We start from the raw sequence: 26,305 nt of genomic DNA, 5'->3' as shown, positions 1-26,305 counted from the left end.
TCATGATTGCCCTTTTGGACCTCTATGCTTAGTCCCAGCCGGAGATTTCAAGGGGTCCAAAGACATTGCCAAGGAAAAGAGCTGTTCAAGCAACACAGAGAGTACAGGGAGAACAGAGTGAACGCTCCCAAATCTGCTCAAAACTCCCCCAGGTCTGTCTGTGCTCTGTGTCTGCCCAGGAAAAGACTTACCTGGACAGCCAAAAACTGACTTGCGTTTGGACGTCATCAAAGAACCATCTATGGACAACACGGCTGAAGTGGCTTGGTCAGCCGCCAGCATGAAAGTACTGTAGATGGGAGCTGTGCCAGCATTAGCTGTATTACAAGGCAGCTATTTAGGAAGATTACGACTTTTCCAGGTACCATCTGTTTCCTTCCTTCTGGGTCGAGCCATCTCTCCCTGCCCTCAGCACGCAAATTCACACTCCAGCACGCTCAGCACAGTGGGCACACTGAAGGCTTCATGGGTTACGCTCAAACCTTCCTTCATGGTCTCAGCTCTTGCTGATATTAGCCACTGTCACATCCTCTCTTCTCGAGTCTTCCCCAGCTGCATCCTCCTTTTCCAGGCAGCATGTTTCGGCCGTGCCTCGCACGCCCTCCCCAGCTAAGCCCCTGAACAGTTCAGACCAGGAGAGAGTATTGATACCAATTCTTGTAAATATTTTAGTCCCTAAATGATTTTGTGCTTTAGATATCCTATGCTGTAATACCTTTGTAATCACGCTCCTTATGCCTTTCAACAACGTCCTCCCGGCGCTAGCAGCTGTCGCAGCACACACCGAATCTGAGGCACTGGACGTGGCTTGGATCAAGTTGATGCAGACTATGCTCAGCTCTGGGCTCCGCTCCTGTTGCACTGCAAACACAAAACCTCTCTCAGGTATGCATTCAGCTTTCAAAAACCAACATGCGACCTGAAAAATGATTTCTTTCATCTTAAAGTATGGTGGGGAGGGTGTTTACCAAGCTCCTTTTGATTAGTTTCCAGTTAATCTGGCGTCCACAAATACAGAAATGAAATTGTTTACATGTCTAGACTAAAGCTACATTTTGAATTGAGATGTTTTACTAGCAGTCGTGATGGATGTACCAAATTTTGACTAAATGTCTGGAAGAGAGCTACGCTAATGCCTGTTTTGGGTGGCAAATGAACGTAGGAGGAAAAAAAGCAGAAGAGGGAAGGAGGTATGTATGTACAAGGGATGGCACGGTCTTTCAGAAGGCAGCAGAGAAGCAGATTCCTCCAGTATTTTTTTATTACCAAAAAAAAAAAAAAAAAAAGACAAGAAAACCAGGACTTCCCTGAAACGAAGTGACTTATCTCACTATACTGACCATGCAAGTGAGGATAACAAGCCATTACTGCTATCAGTTAAATCAGACGTACATTTTTGGTATAGATACTTCGACTGTGATAATGTATGCTAAGGCTCAGTATGGTTTCCTGCAAAGTCAGCCTAGGACAAAATACATTTAAGGATACAGAGACTGTTTTACTGGGAAATTCTTTAAAAGTTGTGAAGCTTTAGTGTTTGGATTGTTAATGCATCCTTAAATGAAACGTTTGTTCAACTGGAAATTAAACATTTGTGAGAGGGTTTTTCATAGAAGACGCTGAGTGTTTACAGTTCGATTTTAATCAATTGAAGTATGAGAACCCAACTTACAGAATATATTTAAGTGTCCAGTGTGAGAAAACTTAGATCTGATTTTTCAAGTGTACGTATTTTCAAGATGATGTCCAGGTTTTCAAGTCAAGCAGTTGGAAAATAAGAAACACACAAGTGTCGGACATCATTTTCCCGTGGGGTTTCTGGCTAGCTGCAGTTCCCCTGCCCTTCAGGCCCCTCCTGTTCCCCCCTGCAGGTGCCAGTCAGTGTGGCACTATTCTCTCCCAGCAGTATTAGGGTACTCTGCAGGATTAACCATTGCCATTCATCCCCTGTGCCCCACTGGTTTCTCCACGTGCCCTGGTGGCAACTGCTACTCTGATGAGGGCCCACCATGAGCCACACAGTCATTGCGTTGTGCTGGTCGGTTCCTGGGCTTTTCCTCTGCTCATCAAAATGAGCTGGATGAGCTCAGCAAGAACCTGGACCACACTCTCCATCACCCCTCTTGCTCGTGGAAATCGGCTCCATGTTATGAGGGATAACCGTGGCATATAATTCTTTTCACGAGTTGCTCAATCTTTATTTCTGAATTGTTTCAATCCTTGGCCTGTGGTGTTTTACTGGGAGGGTGTTCAAGAACTTTTCTTCTTTGATGGCTCATTTCCATCCAGTTTCTGTCTATTTGCTATACGTATGTGTATATATATAGTCATTTAGCTTAAATGGTTTTCATATGTTCCTAATGTTTAGCTCATAGTGTATTTATGGAAAGCAGCTATATTGCTTCTCAGGCTTTATTTTAGTAGGCTTAATGCAGCTAGTGTCTTCCAGTCTCTGTCATAAGACAAATTTTTCTGTTCTTACTCTTTCTTTCTTTTTTTTTAAAAAATTGAAATAATCTTGCTTTAACAGGAAATTTCTGTTAACTCACTTCTTCTGTCCAAAATATCTTGATTGAAATACACTAGGCTCCACTCAGATTCTTCCACAGCTGCATTCAAGTGGTTTAGGTGTCCTGTGATCAACTAATGTCCAAAGCATTTTCTCCTATTCCGCCATTTTTTTGCTGAGTTCCAAGCTCAAGGCAGAAGTTCTTGCTCTTGGTTCCAGAATACGTTTTTGCCTAATTTCATCCTGTTTCTATTTCAATGTGCAAGTTATAAATTCTTCTTTATCCTTCTCATAGCGATTATGCCTCCCAGTTTTTGGGCACCATCATATTTTGTTAATATTCTCTGGGTCTTTGTGCCAAAATCACTAATGAATATATTAAATTGATAGTTCTTGAAGAACTCAATAGCTTACCTTGTTCAAGTTGGATATTCCTATTTTATTACAATATAAGCACTTGTGGACCTGCTCCTGCCCCTTAGCAATACTTAAGTATTTCTGGAAAGAGAGTCTTACCTTGAGTTATATAATTGATGACTCCAGTGTAAGATTTTACCCCTGAAATCATAAATAAGCATTTCCTCAAAATAAAAAATATTTAAATCCTAACAATACAAAGGGGGGTTTTTTGAGTTAGTTGAGACAGGGTGACTATGCTGGAGACATAAACAAACCAAGAACAACATCTGTCATCAACAAAAATGGTATTTGTAGTTGAAATTTGCCATCCTTGTAAGTTTGTTTAGATCCTGCAATACTTAATCTTTTCATCATGAATCTCAAAACTTTTCCAGTTTTCCAACTCTGCTTAGTGCATGCAAGAGGTTTGTCAGGGATCATGAAAAATTACCATCTTTTGATAATTTCAGTTAGGTTTGAATTTCATTTTTCAGGTCAATTGAAGCTTCTAACTTAGCTTAAAATTTAAGGAGAATGAATTCATGAGAATTTCAGCTGCTTGCCTGACAACGAAAACTGTGGTGTTCTCCTTCCTCTTTTCATTGTGAACCAAAATGCACAGTAAAAGGAAAGAGTTTTGACGTGTCTTTCTTCACACGTTTAATAAGGTCAGGCTACCTTCTGCTGAAATGAAGGCGTCACAGCAATGAACTTTGCAAAATCTGATCTGCATTGTCTTAGGAAAGAGAGGGAGTGGGCTGCCTTTTTTAGTGGATGAAGCTTGTCAGTCATATATCTTTTATCTTTATAGGCAATGAATAAATCATGAAAAAAAAAAGAAGTGCTTTAGTTTTTATCAGAAAATCATTAATGTACTTCAGAGTATTAAAGACATATGTCAGTCTAACTAAATGGGTCAATACTACATAAAGACTTAGCTGAAATTTGAAACGTTATGTCTATCTTAAAAGAATGCAGTAACATGTGAGCCACATATTCCATCTGTTTCTAAAGGATGAGCTCTCCTTAACAATCCTTTTCATTCCAATTCACTATTTAACTCCTGGTTATGATTTTGTTTTCTGGCAAGTTAGTATTAGATAAAAAATTGCATGAACTGTGTCATGTAGGTTCAAAGATGTGCATACAAGCTGATGTTTTCTGATCATGTGCATTGCTTTGGTGGCAACTGGCAATCATTACTGTAACACATTTGGGATTGTGGAGTAGTCACTACTGACACCAAAAGATGTATTTGTAAGACTCAAGACCTTCGTATTATAGTTTCTCTAACTCATTTTTTAATGTTCTAGATTGCTGTTGGAACAGCTGTAATCAAAGAATGAAATACAGTGTAGCAGTCTTATCATAGAGATGTAAAAAGACATGATAGTTGAGTAAATGGCTGCTGTATTCATCAGTTTAAGGTGACACTGAATTTAATTTTCACTCATTTGTAAGATAATGGGTTTTTTCTAAACATTTTTTCTTTTTCCACCTGCACTGTACGAAGAAAGCTAACAAACAAAATGGCCCAGTCAGAAGTTGGAGCCGTCAGAATTTCATAAGCAGTTTTCCAGGTATTTTATCTCAAGAGCCCTAAACAAGGCCTAGTGTTCCTCAGGGTAGAAATATTGGAAACGGGAAACCGATGATTCTGAGATGCACATGGGTTTTTAGTTCAGCTCTAATCCTAACATTGTGTTAACTAATGATATTGTTTCTAATCCAAAGGCTTTTACCATTATGTGTGGGTATGATCTGATATTCAATAAACAATTGTTTTGTATGAGTATTGGATTCTTAGGGTAAAATTTGCCCTATGAAGAAGATGAGCATAAGCATTAGGCAAGACTTAAGTGCCATTTTGGCCTTTGAAATGGAAATTTAATTGGTGCTCAGTCCTCCCGTACCAGGCAGAGGTCTGGGCAGCAGGAGCAGAGCGAGCGTCTGGATGTGCTTTAACCAGCAACTCCGGGAACTGACCAAAAACTAGGTTGTCTTGAAGGGTGGTCTTTTAATAGACCTAGATGGTTTCTTACTATGAGTGATTATTTAATAAAAACTGATCCCCATAAAAGTGTTCATAAGGCATTTTGATGTGTCAATCTTTGATAGCTGTATCCTGCAAAAGAAGGCATGCAGTCAGGTTATGGAAAGGATTACACGCTTCGACCCCTCCAGCAGCCAAGGGCCATCCTCAGGGATCCAAAATTCCCTTCCGGAGCTCCCTGAGAAGCCAGGTTTCAAGCCTGCAGGAAATTATGCTTTCCTCAAGTTTAGCTTGAGTTAAATCAAAACAAATCTGAAACTTTTTTTAGCAAAGCAGCTCTCCCAGCTGCTCACTGGAGTAGTCATTCTTATAGTATTTTGTTGCTAATGAGTAATGGTTTTTGTAATGTCTGCATCTCAACTGGGAATTAATCGCCATAGCACCGGGGAACTGCTTTTCCAGGGAGCCACAAACTGTGGCTGTCTTGGTTTCAGTGAAAACGTGCTGAAACCGAGACACTCCAACAAAGCATTTCAGGCCCACTCTTTTATTAGCTGTTTTTGTCTGATTCTGTTCCTGTGTTCACTTTTGTGTTTGAACTCCCATCTGAATTACCCTATGGCTAGTATAGCACAATGTTATTTTAACTATTATTCTTTATTTGAATTCCAGTTATATCCAGAAGAATCAGCTACATCCATGAGCTATGAGTGCACTAGACATGGTCTCGGTTCCAAAAACTGGACCCCATAAGGTGAGACCCCTGTAGTATCTGATCAAGATGTATTTCATCCCATATGGTTTCCTCAGACCTTGCTACTTATAATCTAAATATTTACATTAGGGTGTGAGTTCCAAGAGAATGAGATAAGCTGTGTTCCTACAAAGACTCGCCCTGTAAGGTGCCCATGAGATCCCAAAATATAAATAGTACACAAAATTAAGTGGCATGCACGTGGCTATAGAGCAAACCAATGGCAGAGCCAGGAAAACGTCACAGTAGGGAAAAGTGAGGGATTCCTAACTCGTGCTGTCTCCACTACTTGCCCTGAACAAGCAGAAGAGGCTCTCAAAGTTTTCCACCTGGAAACCCCTGTGAGGTCGAGTGAAGGAGACAGACACTCAAAAAATTATGAGTTAATATAAGTATCAAGATAAACAACTGATTGTCCTATACAGTGCATTTTGGTAGTCTGGGAAAAAGAATAGTCTTTCAGCACCAAAACCAGTACATATTGGTAACAGTGCACAGACACACAGAGCTCTGGAAATGTAAGATTTTGATCTTGATCTTGAAATAAGGAAGACAACCATCTGTTTGCAAGTAGGGGGAAAAACTGATGCACACGGCTGTAATGTGGGGAAGTATTTCACTGCAATCTAATCTAGGACTAATTTAAAAACTTCGACGACAACAAAAAAAAGAAAAGAAAAATTGCATCTATTAGCACCTTTTTTTCCCTTCTTTTTTCTTTTTTGATACAATCTGGCAGCTGTGTACAGGTCTGTTGCTGTGGCATATGCCACAGTGATATGTGTCTGCGACTGCTCAGGGTGCTAACAGAGGTTGGCCCCCCAGGCCATCTTTGCCCCCTGGGCGTTACAGAGCTGCTGTCCCTCATCCCAGTGCTGCTGAGGTGGGCTCCCAGGAGCAGCACCGGGCACAGCCACGTGCCACACCGCGAAGGAGTGCAACATCCCCTTTCTCTGGGGCTCTGGGCCAAGGCAGTCAGTCTCGAGACACTGGAGGTGATTAATCACATCCTTGTTTCAGAGGAGGAGGAGGCGGCTCAGCAGCACAGCCTTTATGCATGTGATGCTCAGTGAACCCCAGGGAAAGCAGTATGGGTAGAAAACATAATGCCATGATTTTCCAACTCTTTTTAACTTGTCTTCTGGTAACGTGCAGGACTGTAAGTGTCTTCCTGAGCAATAGGTATTTAGGCAGATCTACACTCAAGCTAAGCACACACATAAAGGTCAGGAACTAGGCTGCATGCTTTGCTCAGCACTGACATACCTTGATTTCATCACACCACCTCTGCTTTATTTCTCCTCTACTATTAGTTCACTGCAGCAGTGAATGCAAAGATGAAAATACCACTGCAACTTCAGTTATTAATAGTATATAACGATTAGAATAATAATTTGATAAAATCCAGCCAGCTGCTATTCGACCTTTTGGTGATGTGGAAACTGTTCTGGATCAGATCTGCCTAAGGTCAGGGTGACACCGGCAGTATTTTCACAACCTGAAGGGCTGCCACAAAATCACTCATCTACATGAAAAGCCATTGCCATCTTCAATAGAATGTTTTCTTTCTGTCTGATTTTTCATTGAGCAAAAAGTTTAGCCATGGCATGTTAGAAATACAATGAATGCAATTTAGTTTAGACCCTGTGATTAAACTTAATTCACTTAGAAGCAGCTGCTTACACTGGTTAATTGCTCCAAGCTGAAAAGGGAATCAGTACCTTCTGGCTGTGGCAAACAAGCAAATCTCGTGCTCGCTCTGAGGAAGAACAGAAAAAGGATTATGAACTTCATCACACCTCAGATGTGATTCCACAAGTGTGTATTACTCTCACATGGGGATTTTTTTTATATACTTTTGTAGAAAATTTGGTAACTAAAAAGGATTTTCTTCTTATTTTGCAAAAGAAATGTGATACATGTTTGTGCAGTGTGTAAAGAAAAAAAAATCCACAAGGAAAAATAATACCAAGTTTGTGCTTAGCTTAGAGCACTTTCTTGGAGTTAAACCCTCAGGTAACCGACTTGCTGAAGGATGGGCCAGATCCATAAAGAAAGAGATCATTTACAGGCTCCTGAATTTCTATTCCATTAGCAACAGATGGTAAACACAAATATATTAAAAAAATATTTTTGCAAGTACATTTGATACTGCCTCTTTAACTTTTTACAGAGCTGCTTCACATGTCAGACTTTCCAGAGGAAAGAGCTAGGCTAGATCAGCAAGTTTGCTGGATAGGCGTTCTGTAACTATATATGGATTTAAAAAGAAAGTTAAGACATGGGAGACTTGAATAGTAACATTTCACAGCTATGAATTAGCAAGAACTGAGCTTCTTTCCATGAATTAGTGCAACCAGAGGTTCGAGGCAGAATTGTTTTATTCAAGAGGAAACTGAATTGGAGCCGGGTGCCTTGGTTGCCCTGCGGCCAGGCAAGCGGGACCTTCCCCTTCCCTGCTCCCCATGTTCCAGCATTCCCAGCCCCACTGAAGAGAAACCTGCTTGGGAACAGCGGTTGTTTTGCTGATCAACTCTGCACGGCACTGAAAATACATTTTAAAAGTAACAGCTCTGAAAGAGATGGGTTGCTTTCTGCAAACGCCGTGCACTGTTTAGACATATAATTAATGTAGTCTTGCACTTATGGAAACTTGGCCTTTCTGCTTGGGATGGTTTTGGCTAAGGGTGTGTTCTTGCTGCTTTTTTTTAAGGAAGGAATGGCTTGTTATTTATTGCTGAGCAAAACGGCAAGCGCTATTAATATTGCAGTGCTGACAGAGAAAGCATTTTCCCAGTTTGCTGTTCTTTTTTCTCTTTCCCTTGAAATCCTTGTTCTCTTTCCATACACAGATGCAAACAGACCAAACGTTTCCTGCAGAATAAGGCAAGGAGTAGAAAGTAGCAATAGCAGGGTTATCTTGTTGATGAAAAGACATATTTTATTGTACATCTGCACACGTCAAAGCATAAAAATTGCTTCGAGACAAGAAGTTTCTGTGTAAAGGTGTTTGCCTGCAGCCAATTTTATGCTGTGCTGTATAAAGATGACAGGTATCGAGGCGTGAACTGGTAGAGTAGAAAGTTTTTTGACTCCCGTCTCCCCAGCTATGCTATATAATGCTAGTTTTTTGCTCTGAGACTCGCAGCTCCAAAGCCCTTTTGTGAGTATTAGTTGCAGCGTTGCTGCCCTGCCCTGCCCAGAGAGCGAGAGCTCTGCAGGAGCTGGGGATGCTCTTTGGGGGCCTGAACAAGATCACTGAGCCTGCACGCACCAAAATTGCTATAATTTGTCAAGCTTAGGAAAAAAACTAAGAGTTTGGGGATACATATCTTTGAAGACTCTTTTAGCCAAATGTCTGATATTGGGCAGACTTGCCCTACCCCCAGCATACCGAACAATGCATACCAGATTTCAGGGCAAACTGAGTTCAAGCCCCTGAAACAGCTGACCTTTAAAGCAAAAATGCTTTGCAATCCCTGACTAGTCGAAGCTGCCACAACTGAGTCAGAGAGACATGCTGGAAAAACCGAACATGAGCGTTTCTCATTGCTATGAGAAGAATGATATGATCTCAACCTGATATTTTTCTTTTTATTTTTCTTTTTTTTTTTTTTTTTTTTTTTGTGCTGGGTGTCTACTGAAGCTCTGTCCTTCCTAGCTGATGCTTTAAATACAGGATTATGTTGCCTATAGCTTTTTTTCCCCCTGATATGAAGAGTATGGCAAATAGTCTAGCCTTTATTCCTTCATTTTATCCCTGCTTCAAACCCAGGAGCACTGGAACTGTGAAAACGTGAGCAGCTACCTAGAGTTGGACTAATATAGGTATGACAGTAACTGCAAGAAAGGAAGGAGACTGGGCTGCTACAGGAAAGCACTACTGTTACAGTAAGCTTGTGAGCCTATAGTGAATTATATTACGCAGCCAGAGCTCTACAGCTCTATTGCCTCGTCAGATGAGCTTGAAGCCACAGTACGGTAATTCAAAACATTGGTGAGAGGAAAGAAATGTAGGAAGGAATCATTTGAGGAAATATAATATTTTAGACTACACTGTTAAATGAGATAAAGAAAGTAGTAGTTTCCTAAAAAACAAAAAATACCCAAATGCACTAGGAAAGAAACCAAGAAGCAGAAAGTTTCTTATTCATTAGAGAAATAAAGAAGTCTTCATTTCTTTGGCTTGAGAAAGAGTACTAAAGATGTCTGAAGTCTATTTAAAAAAAACACCTCTTTTAGAGCTTATAATGTAATTTACATGTTCTTCTAGGTAGAGATTGTCATTTTTTGTTGTTTGTCCAGAACTTAGTGCTGCAGGGTATTATTCATAAGCAGAGCTTGTTGGTGAAAAGTAAATAAGAAAGGGCATCAGAAGATAGTAAGAATTGCAACCAACAGCCCAGTGGTTCATCAGTCTGTTTTCGCACATTTCACATTCCCAGCATTTAAATGTACAGAGGGCTTAAACCGGTTTGGAATTCATGCTCTGTTTTGGGCTGTGTAACAGTAAGGCTGTGGTTATGCCCATACGAAAAGACAAGCAGCATAGGTAAAGTAGAAATGGCTAGCTACTAATATGAAGAAATCCTAGTGAGTTATATTTACGGGTTTCCCAGACCCCACTCTTTCCAAATCCAGCAAATCCACTGTGAATGTGTCACCTCATTCCAATTCACAGGATTACACTAACCTCTTAAACTATTGTATTTGTAACGTTTAATGATTCTCTTCTCATTTTTCCTACATACAAGAGGGAAGTACCAGAGAAATAATCCTGTTCAGCCTCCTCTGTGGTGTATTGGAAAAAGCACATGCGCCTGTTTTTAGAAGTTATCTCGGCTAGTTTGAAGCAGAGAGGCGTTTTTTCAGTTGTTACCTGCTAGAGCTGTTGTTAACAATTGCGTTGTTCCTCTCAGGTATTTTGTTTCAAAGAGCTTAAAAGCCAAAGGCACTGGAGTTTTGACTGAAAAGGGTTTTTGGGGGAGTTTCAGGTTTTCAGTAGCGTGATTCTGGCTCTGAGTTATGTGGGGATTTAATTTTCCTCTGGGTTCCTTGGAAACGTTCTATAAATGGTTTAAATTTACCAGGCTGGTTGCTTTACTCTGCCTGGTTCCTCTGTGTGTGCTCTCCATAAAGGCTGTCTTGGGCTTTTATCACCTCATCATTGCTCCTGCTTCACTGATAACAGCTGGCGATAAAGGAAATCTCCCTGTAGGCTAAAGTCCCCCTGCTCCCTCAGTGCCTCTGTGACAGAAACTGTTCAGATTTTTTTCTTCCATAGTGGCTGTTGTTTAAAAAAAAAAAGGAACAGATGGAAGACAAAATACTTACCCTTGCCCGTGTTATCATCCCCACAGGGTATTTCCAGGGAGGATGCTTTCACTGATTCCAGGCTAGCTTTATACTTTTTTGTGCCATATTGGGACAGAACTTTGCTTGAAGTTTGAAACGGCACTTCTAGTCGTATTAATATAAACATAGCCGTGGTAGCTGGTGCAGCTGCAGGAGCTAGCTGTGAGCCAGTCAGCTCCGTGACTGTTTGCTAGCTGTGTAGCCTTTGCGGTCCAGGACTCGCTGCAACGTGCAGTGTCATGAGTGAAGCTGTGTAAATACCTGGACATTTATCTTGAGCTGAGATCTGGCCACAAACAGCTGCTATCGGTACACCCAAGATAACGCAAGTCTAGAAGCTGTGCCTGTGTAAGGTAACCCAGTCCGATTTGACTGCTGGCAAAGAGGGCGGTAATCCCAAGGATTTCCCCAGCACAAATCTCTGATTTATCAGCAAATGGCTTTCAGTCTGCAAGGTTGTCATTCGGATAACTCTCTTGAGGACTAGGATTTCTACCTTCAGCAAGCAATGAGGAGCAATGAGGTAGAAGGGCATGTCTAGCTGAACTCTTGATGGCAGTATTTATTTTTTTTCTTTAAACTGATGGGTCTCTTCCTTGATGCCCTTCCACTTCTCAGAAATCACTGGATTCATGCCACTACGTCCATCATTTCAAAATTCAATTATATGTTTAATTTCAGGCAGCACTCAGGATCACAGAGAAATTTGCCATATTTACAGAATATATAAGCAATTACAAGACGGCTTCCCACTGCTATCTAGGAAGAGCAAGTGTCCAAGAAAAATACAGCAAGAATAGTACAGCTTGATCTTTGTTTGCTCGTATCTTAGAATAGTCACGTGGTTGATGTGCAGTGCAGCACGCATTTGCACCTAAATAATGATGGGATTCATCAGACTGAGGTCCTTTCTTCTTCTAGAGTCACATGCTAACAGTCCTGGAACAGATATTGTTATTAAGCAGAATTATAAAATAATCGTTTAAGAAAGATAAGCAAGTGGAGGGGCAATATCTGTGCATCATGTGCTAAACGTAGTGCAGGGAGAAAAGGACCTAGTGATTCAGAGGAAGTAGAAGATGGTAAAAATAGTGAATCTTATCCCACTCTTGATTGGAAGTCACTGTGGTTTTTTTCTTGGATAAATGCAAAGGGGAAAGGGTAAAGAAGGACTGTTCAGCTTATTTTCCTGTGGTCTTTAGCAGTAAACCTTATCTTTGTGAGTGCTGACACAGTGCTGAGAAGGATTGCAGCCCGCAACCCCAACTGCCATGGAACAGGCATGAAGGAATGGGCTTTCTGGGCTGCATTTTGATGTCTAATGCTCAGTTCTGAAACCACAAACTTTCAGCACCCCTATTTTCTGCCCGTTGCACAGACACTTGTGGAAAGAGCATTTGTTGGGAATGAAAAAAAACCCTAACTCATTGGGATCTCTTGCACAGGTGGCACTGGTGTGGGGAAACACATCTCTGGAACAGGATGGCCAGCTGCTGTCTGGATGGTGGTGGGAGCACTGCAAGGATTCACTGCAAGGGTCCTTGCAACAGCGTCTTCAGCTGGATCAGGTGAGACTCTCCAGGTTGCATCACACTTATATCCAGCTGGGCTGTGGTCCCATGGGACCGCTCTGGCCAACACATGAGCTGTTTCTATTGATTATCTTCGACTGCGACCTAGGTATCTCCTGACTATAGTAGCTATGTACAGACCATCCTGTGCGAACATCTGTCAGAGCAGTTTCTACTGAACGTTTCTAATTCCCTGTGCACGGTTTGGTCACTTCTGCAGGCAGAGGGTGTGGGCAGGTGCTGGGACTGCCAGGTTCTCCAACTGGGCTGATAGTCTGCATGCTGAACATGCAACTGGTGGTATCAGCTGGCTTCTGCCTCAGGGGGACTTCTGGGCCTTCCTAGATTTCCCCTTGAGAGGTCCCACAGCAACGAATGGAGTCCTGTGCTGTGCTATGGGGTGACTCCCTGTCCCAGGTCTGCCCAGACAATGGGTGGAGATCTGGGGAGATCCTGGACCACCCCAGGACCTGATGGCTGAAATGCGGTGGGCATATGTACAGGCACTGCCCTGATACCCAGCTATGCTTCTGTTGTAGCTGTGGGACAAACATGAATTTCATGTTATAATTTATTATTATAATTCAAATTTCACAGATCTTGCCACTCCTTTCATGGAGTGTTTCTGTGACAGTATTCATGCTACCACTGAGATTGTTTTGTTTGCATTTTTTCTGAAATGGACTCTTCTCTGAGTAGCTCTGGAACTGACTGGCTAAGATTATTCATATGGGCCTCAGTTTCTTCAGCAAAGCAGTGAACTGTTATAAGTTTTGATCAGTAGGATCAAAATTGCACATGTCAGTGCTGTGTACCTTTAAAGGCCCTCTGAGCCCCCACCCTGCTGAAACACATCTCCCACAGAGTAACAGAATGGTTTGTAACCATTCTCCATGTTCCTTGTCCTGTTTAAGAGCAGGATGTGGCTGCTAAGGATCTGGCTGGTCTCTGAAGGCATTTGAGGCTTAGGTCAGCGTGGTCCAACCGGCTGCCGTGACCACAGGCAGATCTGGCCCACTGCCCTTCTCCTGGAGGAGACAAGGAACAGCTGCTTGAGCTGCAAATGCAAACGGGGCTGCCGAAGGCTTCCTCCTGTGCCAGCCCAGCCGTCGCTCTGTGGGAGTGATGGTTCCAGACTGGCGTGGGAGCACCCAGGCAGCACTGCCAGCCCCGGAGCACGTAGGTAGCAGCAGCAGGGCTGCCAGGCTGGCACAGAGGCACAAGAGTCTGCTGGTGGGGAAAAAGGCTGTGGTTAAAATACAAAATTTTGGTGAAATGGAGGCCTGGGGCAGCTACCTACTGAGCTACAAAGCACTTAAGTTGTCAGCCTCTGAATTGGCACTATGTGTATATATATATATACACACACACCGAAGAGATTCTGCTACAGAGTGTTTCTAGCTGTGTGCATGGCTAAGAATTAGTGCAAGGAATGGATTAGTAGCAAGCTCTGTCTGAACATTTGCTTGTCCTCAGATATTTTAGCCAAATAAAAGGGATTCAAACAGCAGGGCAAAGTTGACTTTAAAATGAGGAGATGTGTATGGTTTAAATATTCCATAGTGATGTCATAGTGGGAAGTTAAGTCCTTTTTTTTTTTTTTTCTGATTTAAACTTAATGGAAAGGGTAAGACAATATTTTAGTTCTACAGCTACCGCTATGCCCCTAAGTGGCGTGCTGCACGGAGCAGCTGGGTCTCTGCATGTGCTGCAATACACAGCATACATCCCCACGCACCCTTAGTGCAGAAGTCACAGTTCCCCTGCGGTTACGAGGAATTACGCTGCCATGATCCCATGGCCAAATACAGTCCACAAAAGTCAAAGTGTACACATAAAAACCCCCACTAACTAATCCTTGCAATATCCAGTAAGGTAAAACATATGTACTGTTATCTCTGTTCTACAAAGGGATAAGCCAAAAAAAGACAGAACATGTCGGTGACTACTTATAAGATAGTCGTAAAGCCCCAAATCTAGGAATTGCTACTTCCAGTGCTTCCCTGGATGTCATGGTATTTTCTCAAGGAGGTAACCAGCCTCGTGCATACTAACAGCAAACCAAATTTCTGTGCTAAATGCATACTGTGCAAACTGCATACCAGATCAGGTTCGGTATTGATGGCAAAATGAAAGATGATTCCAGACTATAATATATTGCAGGAATCACTCTCAGTCTGATCACAGAAACTGTTTTAAAACTGGATTTAAACCCAGAGCGAGTGCTCAAATGCCCTGCAGTGAGACAGGCTGCCAAGGCTGTCCCTCTCCCCCACCTCTCTGTGCCGAACAGAGGCTGCGGTGTTACTCAGCTGAGGGCAAGCACTGCGGGGATCTGACACGGCAGCAACGATGAGAAGTGGGGAGGGAGGGAAAAGAGGTACCACTATTCCTACTTACACCTACTTTTGACTCTGCATCTTTGTACGGGTCTTTGAGCTTTTTATACTTGGCCCAAGTACGGTGAGAACAAATCAAGCAAGCAGCTGGACAAAGGCTTGCTATTTCTGACCTACACCAGCATGGGAGCATCCAAGTGGGCCTTGGGATCCAGCAAAGCTTTCAGGAAAGATTTGACACTTTCTTTTTCATGTCTGAGTGGTGCAAGTAGCAGCAACCCTAGATATTGGTTTGTTAGTAGATTACATTACTGAAAGGCAGTGTTTTGATTATATTAAATAGCTGTCAGCCTCAGAAGTTGTTCAACAATTTGAACTGTTGATCTTTTACATGGATTTTTTTCCTGAAAGAAAATATTTAGTTAACACTCACTATTAAATCAATGAAAAAGTACACTTTCCTGACATATATTCTCTTTGATCTTTGCTAATTTGCAAGCATCTCTGTCCATACTTGTCTTTATCATCCTCATAGTCATTGTGAGAAAATGCTATTTTCACTTTTTTCTGGCTTATGCTTGTTTATATTTTGTTCTGATATGGTCAGCTTCCTGTATTACATGTGGTTTAAATAGAAAAGACATGGTGGTAAAACAAAATTTCTGTGATTATTTTGTGGGTTACCCTTAAATTGACCAGTACGGCTTCAGAAGTATAAAGCAATTAGTGGGAAAGGGAGAAAGGGCTGAGAGGCCTGGAAGGAACATATGGTCAACCCATTTTCCAGACCTCCTCTCAGGAGATCACCCATGGTGTTTGAAACTTGCTGGGTGACCCATTGGTGGGGATGGCTGTACAGAAAACATCTGCTGCCTCAGACCCTTGGCTTGTTAAGGACTCGGCATACACTTTCTGAATATAACCAGCCCTGCCAAGTTTAGTAGGACTGTGTACGTGAACACAGGTCAGTACGGACAGGAATTTGGCCTTCAGACTTAATTTGTCCAAAAGCACAGATGGGAAAGCAGGTCCATTTTTTTCTGCTTATGAATCTGTAGGAATTATTGTGTCACAGCGTGCTCCGACACCTCACAGTATATGGGGGATCAACGTGGTTTTAAGCAGGCACATAAAACAGATAACCAACAAATGGAAGGCAGTGAGGACAGCTTTGGAAAGAGCCCCTTGGGGCTGGGAATGTGTCCTTAGTCCTGACCGTGTTAGTTCAGGAGTTCCCAAGAGGTAACCGAAAGGGTTTTCTCACATGGCAGTCTGCACAGGTGCAGTACTGGCCTTTCCAATGTCAGTTCAAGCTTTCTCTTTGGTGTCAACATGACCAAGATTTAACCTTAAATGTTTTTAGTATTTTGGATAGACACTGCTCATTAATTTGAAAAAAAATAAATTAAACAAGCCACCACCCCCACCCCCACCCCCCCCCGACAAACTCAGGATTCCCCTTTCTCCCTTCAGAAAGCCTGTTACCGTTGCTCTCACCATGCCCTACATGCTCCTCTCAAAATGACATGCTGCCCGAAATGTTGCTTCCTAAGCAGAGAGACACATTTGCCTGGCTGGGCAAGGCACAGCCCCTCCCTTGTGTTGCCTGTTGAGCTTTTCTGTGCTGCCCTCTTTTTTTAAGAGATCCAGCCATCTTTTGCTGGTTTTCACTGCCATGGCTGATTTACAGGTGGTGAGTACTGAGGAACTCTTGGTTTGGTTTTGTTACAGCATCACAGAAATGTGTGCCGGCTGCTCTCAAAAGATCTGATGGCTAAGGCTGCCTGATTTCAAATCCTCCACAAATGCTTGCACGGACCAGCTCTCTCCAAAGAGTCACCCTCAAGACCCAGAGTCTCGGACTTGGCAATGGAGCCTCCTGTCAACATCTGGTCCAAGAGAGGAGGGGAGGTAGGACTGGAAGGGTGTGCCTGTGCTGTCTCACAGATCCTACTGCTGCTGACACTGATAGTGGTGCCCAGAAGTGTGAATTTGGGGAAACCACTGAGGACTGCTAAAATGTTGATGCTTCTAGAGGCATTACTTAAGGTCTTAAAGTCCTCTTTGCTTATGTCAGAAGGAGTATTCACATTCAACACAGTAGTATATTCTGTTTATTAACTGTTATGCATTAGCCTCAACAAGTGAGATACGGTTTTCTTCATACAGTCTTACCTCACCTACAAACCCTCCTGCTTCTAATAGACACGGGCAATATGATGAAAGAGAATATTTTGTGCCATTCCAGAGAAGATTAGACACATTTTTATTTGCTAATGCATTCCACTTCCCATATATTTACTGCTGTAACATCTGGACAAAAAAAAAAAAAAAAAAAAAAAAGATATTTGGAAACCAGTGAAGTAACTTGGTAAAGACATGATGTCTCAAGGAGATGGCTATTGCATTACTGTGTGTTAATCACACGTGGTGTGACTCTATATCCAGTTAGTTAAGAGTCACAGCTTTATATGTATTTGATAAAGAGATGAAAATGGAATTTTTAATAGGAAAGCAACAGAATAAAAGGGCCTCAGGGCAGATAGTTTAGTCTCCAAATTAGATTTTATTTACTTTTTTATCATTATGGTTGTACACGTGAGGCAATGAAGTGTTTTATTTGTGTTAGTTAAAAAAATGTTTTAATCACTCAGCTGTTCCTAATCAAATCATACAGCTAATTGTTTGAAAATGTTTGATGACCAAAGCCATTTATAAATGCTAGCACTTTTGTATACCTCAGCAGAAATGAACTTCTGCTGAAAATTTGAGCCAGAAGTATTCTTTGCCGTGATGAGTTTTCTCATGCAACGACTTTGTCCCACGGCTAGTCATCACGTATCAATACCAAATAGCTGGTGGTCAAAGAGAACTCTTAGAAAGAATTACGCCAGCTGTAATTTGACTGACAATAGCAAATTCTTTTTTTGTAAATCGTCTGGAATTAACACAATGAACAATCTAGGAATTACTACTGAGATCTGGAAACGCCTAACATTTCTGGAAACTTATGTTTCCAGAAACAACTAATGGTTCCTGTATTATTCATTGTACTGATTCCCAGATGACTTGCAGCCCAAAAAAAAGAAAAGAGAAAAGGCTACTGTCTGCAAGTAATTTGCAAGCAAGCCAAGTGCTAGCAAGCCAGTTACAATATAGAGCAAAATATTTCCAAGATTTGTCTTTGACTCTGCCGTGCCAAAGGCCTGGGTAAAGTCCCCATCATTTTCAGCAAGACTTAGAGAAAACTTTTTTAGAAAATGCAGTCCTCAATGTCTCTGAGTATCTTAGTTACTAAGGTAGTTATTTTGTCCATTTACGCTGAAGCAGCTTTGGACTCCCTTTTTGTCACTGCAGCAGAAACACCACCAGCAAATGTCCAGAAACCCTTCTTAGAGGTGTGCTCACATTCTTGACAGTGAATTAAGGCCAAACCGGTCCCTTTCAGAAAAAAAGGAGGGGAAATAATACTGATAAATGGAATAAAGCAAACAAAAGATTTTATAATGTGCAAACAATACGATTTAAATTAGTGCATAGAATTAGTGGTCCTAGCTATGATTTCTAACTTGCAAGTCTTCCCAAAAGCTGTAGTATGATGCTCATTGCTCACTTTAACACTTCTGAAAATCCTGTGCATGCATTTTCAGGAATGCGAGAAACCACCACAAAACAAGCTTGAGTTTGCAGCCCATAGTTATGTATGATCCCAGCTGGACTACTTCAAAAGAAAGGTAGATGAGTTTTAATATATGTTTGAGCATGTTTTGGTTAGTGCATCAATCTTAGCAACTCCTTGTTGGTCCAAATTATTCAGTTTTGCAAGTAATCAAAAGATTAACAAACTACCATCCACAATTATTCAGAGAGTAATGTTAGAGAGCTTGGCCTGATTCTTTGTAGGTTGGATCAGTTCAAATGTATAATGTTTTTTAAATAATCAGCAATAGCAAAAAATGAGCAAAATGTAGGGTTTTGAAGATAAATACATAAAAACATACAAGTACGTTTAACAGCAATGTCTCTTACTTGCAGTGTGAGTGGCAAATCCTCAGACTGTGCCTGGACGGCAGCTCTGAAAGTGCAGTTTCCTGGGACAGCGAAGGTCAGGCACATCTCAAAACTCTACCCTGCACAACGTGCTTTGGAGGTAGGTGTGACGATAAGCAGAAAATGGAAGAACCCGTACGGTTTCATGACCCAAAGAAATCTTTGCTGCTATTCTCAGTGTTTTTACTTGTGGTAAACTGCTCCTTCATCGAATTTACATGCAAATGACTCCGGTGCAACAAGAGGTTAAGAAAACACGGGATATGTCACCCCTTGCCATCATCCTACGTGCAGACTTTATACAAAAAGGGAGTGATTTTGAAGTCCAATGCCATACGACTCCAGGAGCATAACCTGCAAAATATATTATAGGACAACAGAGTAAGTAGTGATTTAGCAGGTTTGAAACCAAGGGTGAAATCTCACCTCCCACCAAAGGTATGGCACAGTACTGGGGCCAGCTTTTGCCTGGAGGTTATTGCTAGTATATCACACTGTACAACAGAAAGGGGAATATTCATTGCTTTTTTTTTTTTTGCTTTTTTTTTTTCCAAAGCAATATTTGTGCCTCTGAATGTGTTTGCCTTAAGCTATTTGGAAAATGGGGTGAAAGAGGCCACACGCTCCCGCTATTCCTTTCTGGTCAGCCATTGTGCTGCTACCTGTGGATTTATGACTGGAAACTTAATTCCGCAGGCTCTTCCTCGGGAGAAGAGCAGGAGGGGAAGGAGACATGACCATGTAGTTGTAGACAGGCTCCCTCTGCTCTGAAGGCTGCTGGCGCTGGATAAACAGCGCACGTGGGAGCCATTTAACCCACGGAGGTGTTCTGCCTGTGGGTTACTTTTGTAGAGAGGATGGGTTGTCCAGCCCTGCCTTCCAGACACTTCTCAGTTTTTAACGTACCCTCTTAATTTTCATTTCAAACAGTTGTCACACCATTGCTTTCGTTTGGTTTAACCTTCTTAAGGCTCCGAATAGCAAAGTGTTTGGAACGCCTCCAAAGCTGCCTACTGTGAAACAGAAGCATTTATTCTGTTACCAGAGGGAAGCTGCTCTTCTTTGTGCTCCTGTGGGTTTGGGCGCTGAGATCCTTCAGCAAATTTACGCTCGGGCATCACCTTTCTAACCCCGGAGGAAATCCTCCCAACTCTGCCGTGGCACTACAGCGCTGCCGTCTTGGGCTTTCCAGCGCCCTGGCAAGATGGTCCCTAGGGAAAAGCAGGTTGATAGGCTGGTACAGGCTCTGGCAGCATAAACCGCAGTGGGATTAAAGCACCAGTTCGGACCGATTTGTGAGACCAAATGTGGTTTTCAGAGGCTCAGAATGCCAGCAGCAGGGCCAGGGCTTTCTCATCTGAGGCAACCAAGCTGGAAAGAGCCGTAGTATTTCCTAAGCCTAAATTAGCCTGCAAACTTTATTCAATCCAGCTTCTTTCCATTAAAGCCAATTGTACGTCTTTGCTTCTTGACCATAAACATGGAAACAGGCAGATAGTATTCCTGCAGCTCTGCAGAGCACCCCATGCGCTCTGGTTCAAAGGTAGTCGTAGCGAACAACCGTGCTGGGGCTCCAGGTTGAGCTGCAGAGTCTTACCGGTGCCCATCGCATCCTCTGCAGAAGGGCTTACAGAGCCCCAAGCAAGTCATCTCGAATGTTGGCTCCTAAGCCGTGCCATTCTGAATAAAGGTCGTAAATTGTAGTAGGAGGTATAAATTCCCTATCAATATTCTGCACCAACCTCAGGCACGGAAGAATAACGCAGTGTTAGGGCTGCTGAATGGGTGCTCTGTATGCGCCGAGTCATTAAAAACCCGTGGAACAGTCAACCATGACTGCACAAAAATAAATATAGAGCTAACTGTAAATAGTACCCCTTCACCTGCTTCTTCAAGTAGAATTTTATAAGCATGTTTGTTAAAGGGAATGATTTTCTTTTTTTTTAACAGGGAGATTTTGGTATATTTCAATTGAAACCATATGTTTGGTCTTATGCTGCTCAAATGTAAAGTCAGTCTAGTTTTAAATTTAATACACTGTTAAAAACACCTAAATAAAAATCCAAGCAAATGTGTTAGGATACAAAAAGGACATTTTCCAACTCCTAAAAACCAGATCTGGGAATACAAGTGAATTTTACTATAGAAGCATGTTTTGTTTTATTCTTTATTTGCTACATCAGGAAAGGTATCGGTGAGAGGAGATTAAGCCAGTTAAATCCTAGGAATTTTTTTTTTTCATTTTCCATCTTCTCTCACTTTTATCTGCACAAAGGATACTATCATAAATATTTCATTTATCTAAGGCAGAAAATAGAATGGCTAAACCATTGTGGAGAAATATTTAATAAAACTACATGCAGTTGGTTAACCTGACGTGTAGGCTCCCACTCTAAATTCACGAGCAGGGACTTTAAAGGATTGGTGAGAAGTGGAAATTTGATGACTAATCAGTATAAAATGCGTCAGGATCTAGTTTTTATTCAGGAATTCATCCCTGATCTTAATACATAAGATAATGTGTGTAAATCAGAAAATGCCACCTTATAAAGGTGGCAAATCTGGAAATTATATAGTGTAAAATCTCCTTAAATAGTTGGGGAACTGACCTAGAGAACAGGCCTGGTGAAATACATCTTTCAGAAAATTTACATGTTTTCAAGACCCTGCCTCAGATGAATACATTAGAACACAGGACTGCAGATCCTGAGCAACTGCATCAATGGATTAATCCCATTGGAAATGACATCAGCGTTTCCCCACCAGACTCTTAGATTTATTCAAATTATTTTCCAACCCTGCCTGAGCAGAACACATCAGGTTATAACCTTTTTCTATTTTGTAAAGGAAGGAGAGAAGGAAAGAGAAGAAAAGGTTGGGGTTTTTTAATTTTAAAATAAATCTTATTTTTTCTCCTATGAGGATAGAGGCAAGGAGAATACATTATCATGAATAATTAGTGAACTATTTTTCTGTAACATCTGCAAAGTATATGTTTTCACATACAGCCTTTTCAATGCTCACACAGAGAATTAAACATAACACAGAAAGGACTGAAAATCAAACCAACATTTTAACAGCACGATACACTGTCTCTGTAACAAACCACATTTACAGTAATGGGAAAGCTTCTCCATGTGCTGGCCAATGATGATGCTTTTTAAAGTGTTTTCATTTCCACCAAAGAAGTGCTATTATTGCCACTTCAGAAACCTTGCTGAAGAAATACTAGCGATATCCCTTCTGGGGTTCAAGGTTTTTCATGAACAGAAACTGCACTAGTGTAATACCTGTAAATGCTCCCCTGTCTTCATCTCTCTTTTAATCCCTCTCCCTTCTTAGGAAGCATCCAGCTGCATCACTTCTCTTTTCAAAAATAACCTGAGCACATCCTCAATTTTCTGCTTTAAGCAACTTGTATTTACATGAAGTAAACCAGCACCCACTACAGAGAGGAGCTGTAGTAAAATCTCTTCCTGTATTTTTCTGCCAAGGTTGAGCTCATTTTGGTGTTGGCCAAAGTTGAAGTTGATTCAATACTAATTGCATATTCTTCTGAGACAACCAGCCTGACAGGCTCTTTCTATTAGTTGTATTCATGTTAAGTCTCGTACCAAATACTTCCTATAGCTACTTGTGGGTTTTTTAATTCAGTTTTCTGTATTGCTTATCTAAGAAGGGGCAGAGGACTCTATGCCCAGACACAGCTGTGGTTGCAGCCTGAAATCTGTCAAGAAGAAAAGGGTTATCAGAATCTTGTCAGCCTTAAATATAAGCTAACAACAAAGTTGTTTTCTCTACAAAGTTGTATTTGAGAAGTCTCTTGTTCAGCTCTTCCAATTCTGAATTAAATGCGCCTTTCTGAGAAATTCAAAATTTCAGTGTAACCACAGATAAGCATGCTGATCCTGGAACATTCAGGATGGTTCATACTTCAGCATATTAATTCCTAATTTCTGTTGTATTCCAAAGTTATACTGAATGAATATTAATTGCTTAATAAAAGTTTCATTCAACAATTTTATTTTTTTTTTTATTCTGCAGAATTCCTCATATGTTCTTAATGCAATTTTCCTACAAAAACCTGGCATTATTCTCTCATGGGCTATTTCATGCCCACCTAGCTTGATGCCCTTTAAGCATTTAGTACTATACCCTACAATTAGAAATTACACACACGTACTTGTTAGTCTCATGTTTAAACAAGGTATCTTTATGTAAAGCTATAGAACAGTTCACAGCAGGAAAACAGACGCCAGTAGTCAGAAAACAACATTTATACCCTAAAGCCTGTGGGGCCTTTAGGACCATATAACATATATCTGTTCTCCAAATTAATGGCCATTTACATCTGAAACATTCTGATGCTGCAAAGTTTACCGTCATCTGTGACAGAAATAGCAAGCACGTGCAAGCCAAGAGCTGAAGATGAAGCACTGCTTGCAGAGAAAAGATTATGCAAGCACAGCCTGGAATCCAGCGCCGAGCTGCGTATTTGCCATCAGTTTATAGGCAATTGCTGGACAAAACTGGAGACCGATTTTGGTGCTGTTGCATAAGAGGTTATGCAGAGTTCTTTATAGTACTATAAACCTAATGCTGTTCAGTGGAAAAACAATGGCTTTACCACAGCAGAGTATATTATGCCAAGTATTTGTAAAAAGACAGTATCAGTATGCTGCTTTATTTTTGTTTCCAGTACTTTTTCCTCATTTTATGCAAAAGGAATTTTTAAATGCTTGAGCAGGCACAGAGGGTAAAATACTGTCACGGTGAAATCAATGGGCCTTTTGACAATGCCAGGATTTCAATGAGGGCCTTCATGGGAGCATGCCACAAGGAGCAGCTGTTTCTTGGATGCATCCCAAAAGCTCCCCAGATATCTGATCTCATACAACTGCACCTGTGGGTTCCCAGCAGCAAATGCAGTGTTTAGCAGAAAATGGCTCGCTCTCCTCCCTGGTTCTCTCCACCCTGAGTTTCTGGTATTCCTGAGAAATCCTCTTCTGGCCTCCTTTGGTTGTATTGCCCTCTGTGTTTCCCAGACAACAGCAGAAATTACTTCTGAAAACTCTACGTTGACACTGATTTTTATGTTGTTGTTTCAGCCATTGCTGGGGTGTTCCTGCTGCCCTTAACTGTGATGAAAGTGTCTGACCCTTCAACCCAGGTCTTGCTACATAAAGGTAATTGTTACTTTCAGTCTGTGTCTTTAAAAAAAAACAAAAATCACCTGATTTTCATTTGTATGCCCATGGTTTTGTGGACAGTTTAAGGGTATTCACATTAGATTATCTCAATGCAGTCTTAAGATTTTTGTCTTTTAAATGTGATTTTTGGCATAAGTAACGACTACTCGTGCACAGTACTGTTCTGTCCGTGTGAGCCTACATCTTTTGCACTGTTTCAGGCTTTTCAGTTAACATTTAGGATCCTGTTGCGTCGTAATCCTGAACCATGTAGGTATTGCCTTGGATCGGGCTGTTGTGTATCTTTCAGCAAGTTCCAGCTTTTACCAAAGCTTTGCCCACTGAGTCACCAAGGCTGCAGATCCCGTATTGCAGACTTCCTTCAGAAGCAGACATTCCAAATGGGTTACTTGGGGAGAGACTATTTTGATGCAAAATTTAAATAAAACTTGGATAATGCGTGTTGGATTGAAAACAGCAGTGGCCGGGAGTCGGCAGCTGCAGCAGGGAGCAACAGGCACCTCTTAGACTCTTAATGTATGAAGAGACGGAGCAAAAGTATTTACTAAGGCTGAATTTTTTACCCACTGTGGCACTGGTGAAAGTATAACCATGCTGACAAAGCTATAGCCGAATGATTTACAGCACGGTACTTCCACGAAGAGACCTCAAAAGTGGAGTCCACCACAACCCAAGTATCAGCCAAACCAGTCAACTGGAAGTAATGCCAGCCGGCGTGGAAACTTATGTAGATAAAGTACTATGGCTGGCAAAGAATTGGGAATCAAATAAAATATTAGGTGAAAGAAGAGCGTCCTGGGAATAAAATTGTTTGAAAGAGCCCCTGTTGGCACACACAGACCAAGGACAAATGCCAAGCAGGCTCAGTTGAATAAGCTTTAAACCTTTTATAGAAAGCTGAAGCACAAAAGCTCAGCCTAATCCAACCTATTTATATAAGTGTTTTCTGAACTTAATTACAAATTTAAAATGTTTCCAAATGTGTGGAGTGTTTCTGTTTGGATAGCTTGTCTGGCCTGGGTTCTCAGCAGTGCCAAAGAAGTTGCCTGGACTCTGCAAACACTGCTCACCTTGAGGTGTATGTGCGTGGTCTTAACTGACTCTGGGGCTTGGAAAGTCTACTTAAAGCAATTCACTAAGTGAAGGGTTCAGCTATCACCCTCGCTGTCTCTGGGTTAGGCTTTTGTTGGTTGGCAGACTGGTTGGTTTATTTTTTGCTCTTGTTTCTTCGTGTTTGTTAGTCTTGTGACCTCCTGTGCTTACGTGAAGCGTTTCAGTAGGCTCTGAAGTCAATACTTGGGAACACTGATGGCACAGGTTATCATTAAGTATTAAAGGCCACGCTGACAGTGAGAACTTGCATACAGTGCTGCTGTGTCGTACCTTAAAGGGCCTGGCCAGGTAGCTGAGCCCATCACTGAGCTCCCAGGAGCCTACCGACCTACCCATTGGTAGCGGGGGCTCCGGGGAACAGAATCAGCGGCCAGCCAGTAAAGCAGATACATGGAGACAGGGGCTTTGCTGGAGCCTTTCAAGGAACTGCAAGGGAAAAAAGGAGCAGCTTGTGGAGCTCAGCACGCTTGAACTCGAGAAGAGCAGCTGGTCCCTACAGCAGCTACTTGCTTCACGTGAGCCCAGAATGAAGCTGCCATGAGGGAAGGGGCTCAAGACTCTGCGTTTGACGTGTAGATGTCTAAAGTCACGGCAGCATCAGAAATGGTACAGCCAACAATCCGCTGAGCCCGGTACGGCTCTAATCTACAATGCCCAGCATAATAGTGAAAAAAGCAGAGATACAACACAAGCGTCTAGCCTATTTCCCAATCAAGTTAACTGTAAGCATCATAGTTATTTACATCATGCAGAAAGTATCAGGACGATAGTTAAAATATTTACATTAAAGAGGCGATGTAAATATTTTTGCATGCAAAGCCCTCACGAACAACAGTTGAGTTGTAACTCTGGATGGCTGCAGGATTTGGTATAATCTCTGTTAGCTGGTGATTTTTTCCATGAAGGAGGAAAGATGTTGTGGAAGGAGCTGGTGACTTTACAGACCCTTTCCTTTTGTGATCTCGCCTTGATTTGGCAACTCAAAAAGAGTAAAGACAGATTTATACCAGTT

At 41.7% G+C, this 26,305-nt stretch overlaps 2 long non-coding RNA genes across 2 annotated transcripts; one reads left to right on the top strand and one right to left on the bottom strand.

Annotated features, from left to right (window-relative positions):
- On the bottom strand, window positions 1–19,832 carry LOC142602126 (uncharacterized). Its single transcript, XR_012835834.1, has 3 exons — window positions 18,950–19,832; window positions 716–861; window positions 1–617 (listed from the first exon to the last, which is right to left on the bottom strand). It is a non-coding gene; the product is annotated as an uncharacterized LOC142602126 (long non-coding RNA).
- On the top strand, window positions 9,328–25,303 carry LOC142602125 (uncharacterized). The gene is made up of 5 exons (XR_012835833.1): window positions 9,328–9,546; window positions 12,456–12,578; window positions 16,652–16,831; window positions 18,956–19,070; window positions 24,079–25,303. It is a non-coding gene; the product is annotated as an uncharacterized LOC142602125 (long non-coding RNA).
- The last annotated feature ends 1,002 nt before the right edge of the window (window positions 25,304–26,305 follow it).

This window comes from Balearica regulorum, chromosome 5 (genome assembly GCF_011004875.1).
Source record: "Balearica regulorum gibbericeps isolate bBalReg1 chromosome 5, bBalReg1.pri, whole genome shotgun sequence".
NCBI classification, from domain to species: Eukaryota; Metazoa; Chordata; class Aves; order Gruiformes; family Gruidae; genus Balearica; species Balearica regulorum.
The sequence above is the reverse complement of the archived record's forward strand: the minus strand, read 5'-3'. Positions and strand labels throughout refer to the sequence as shown.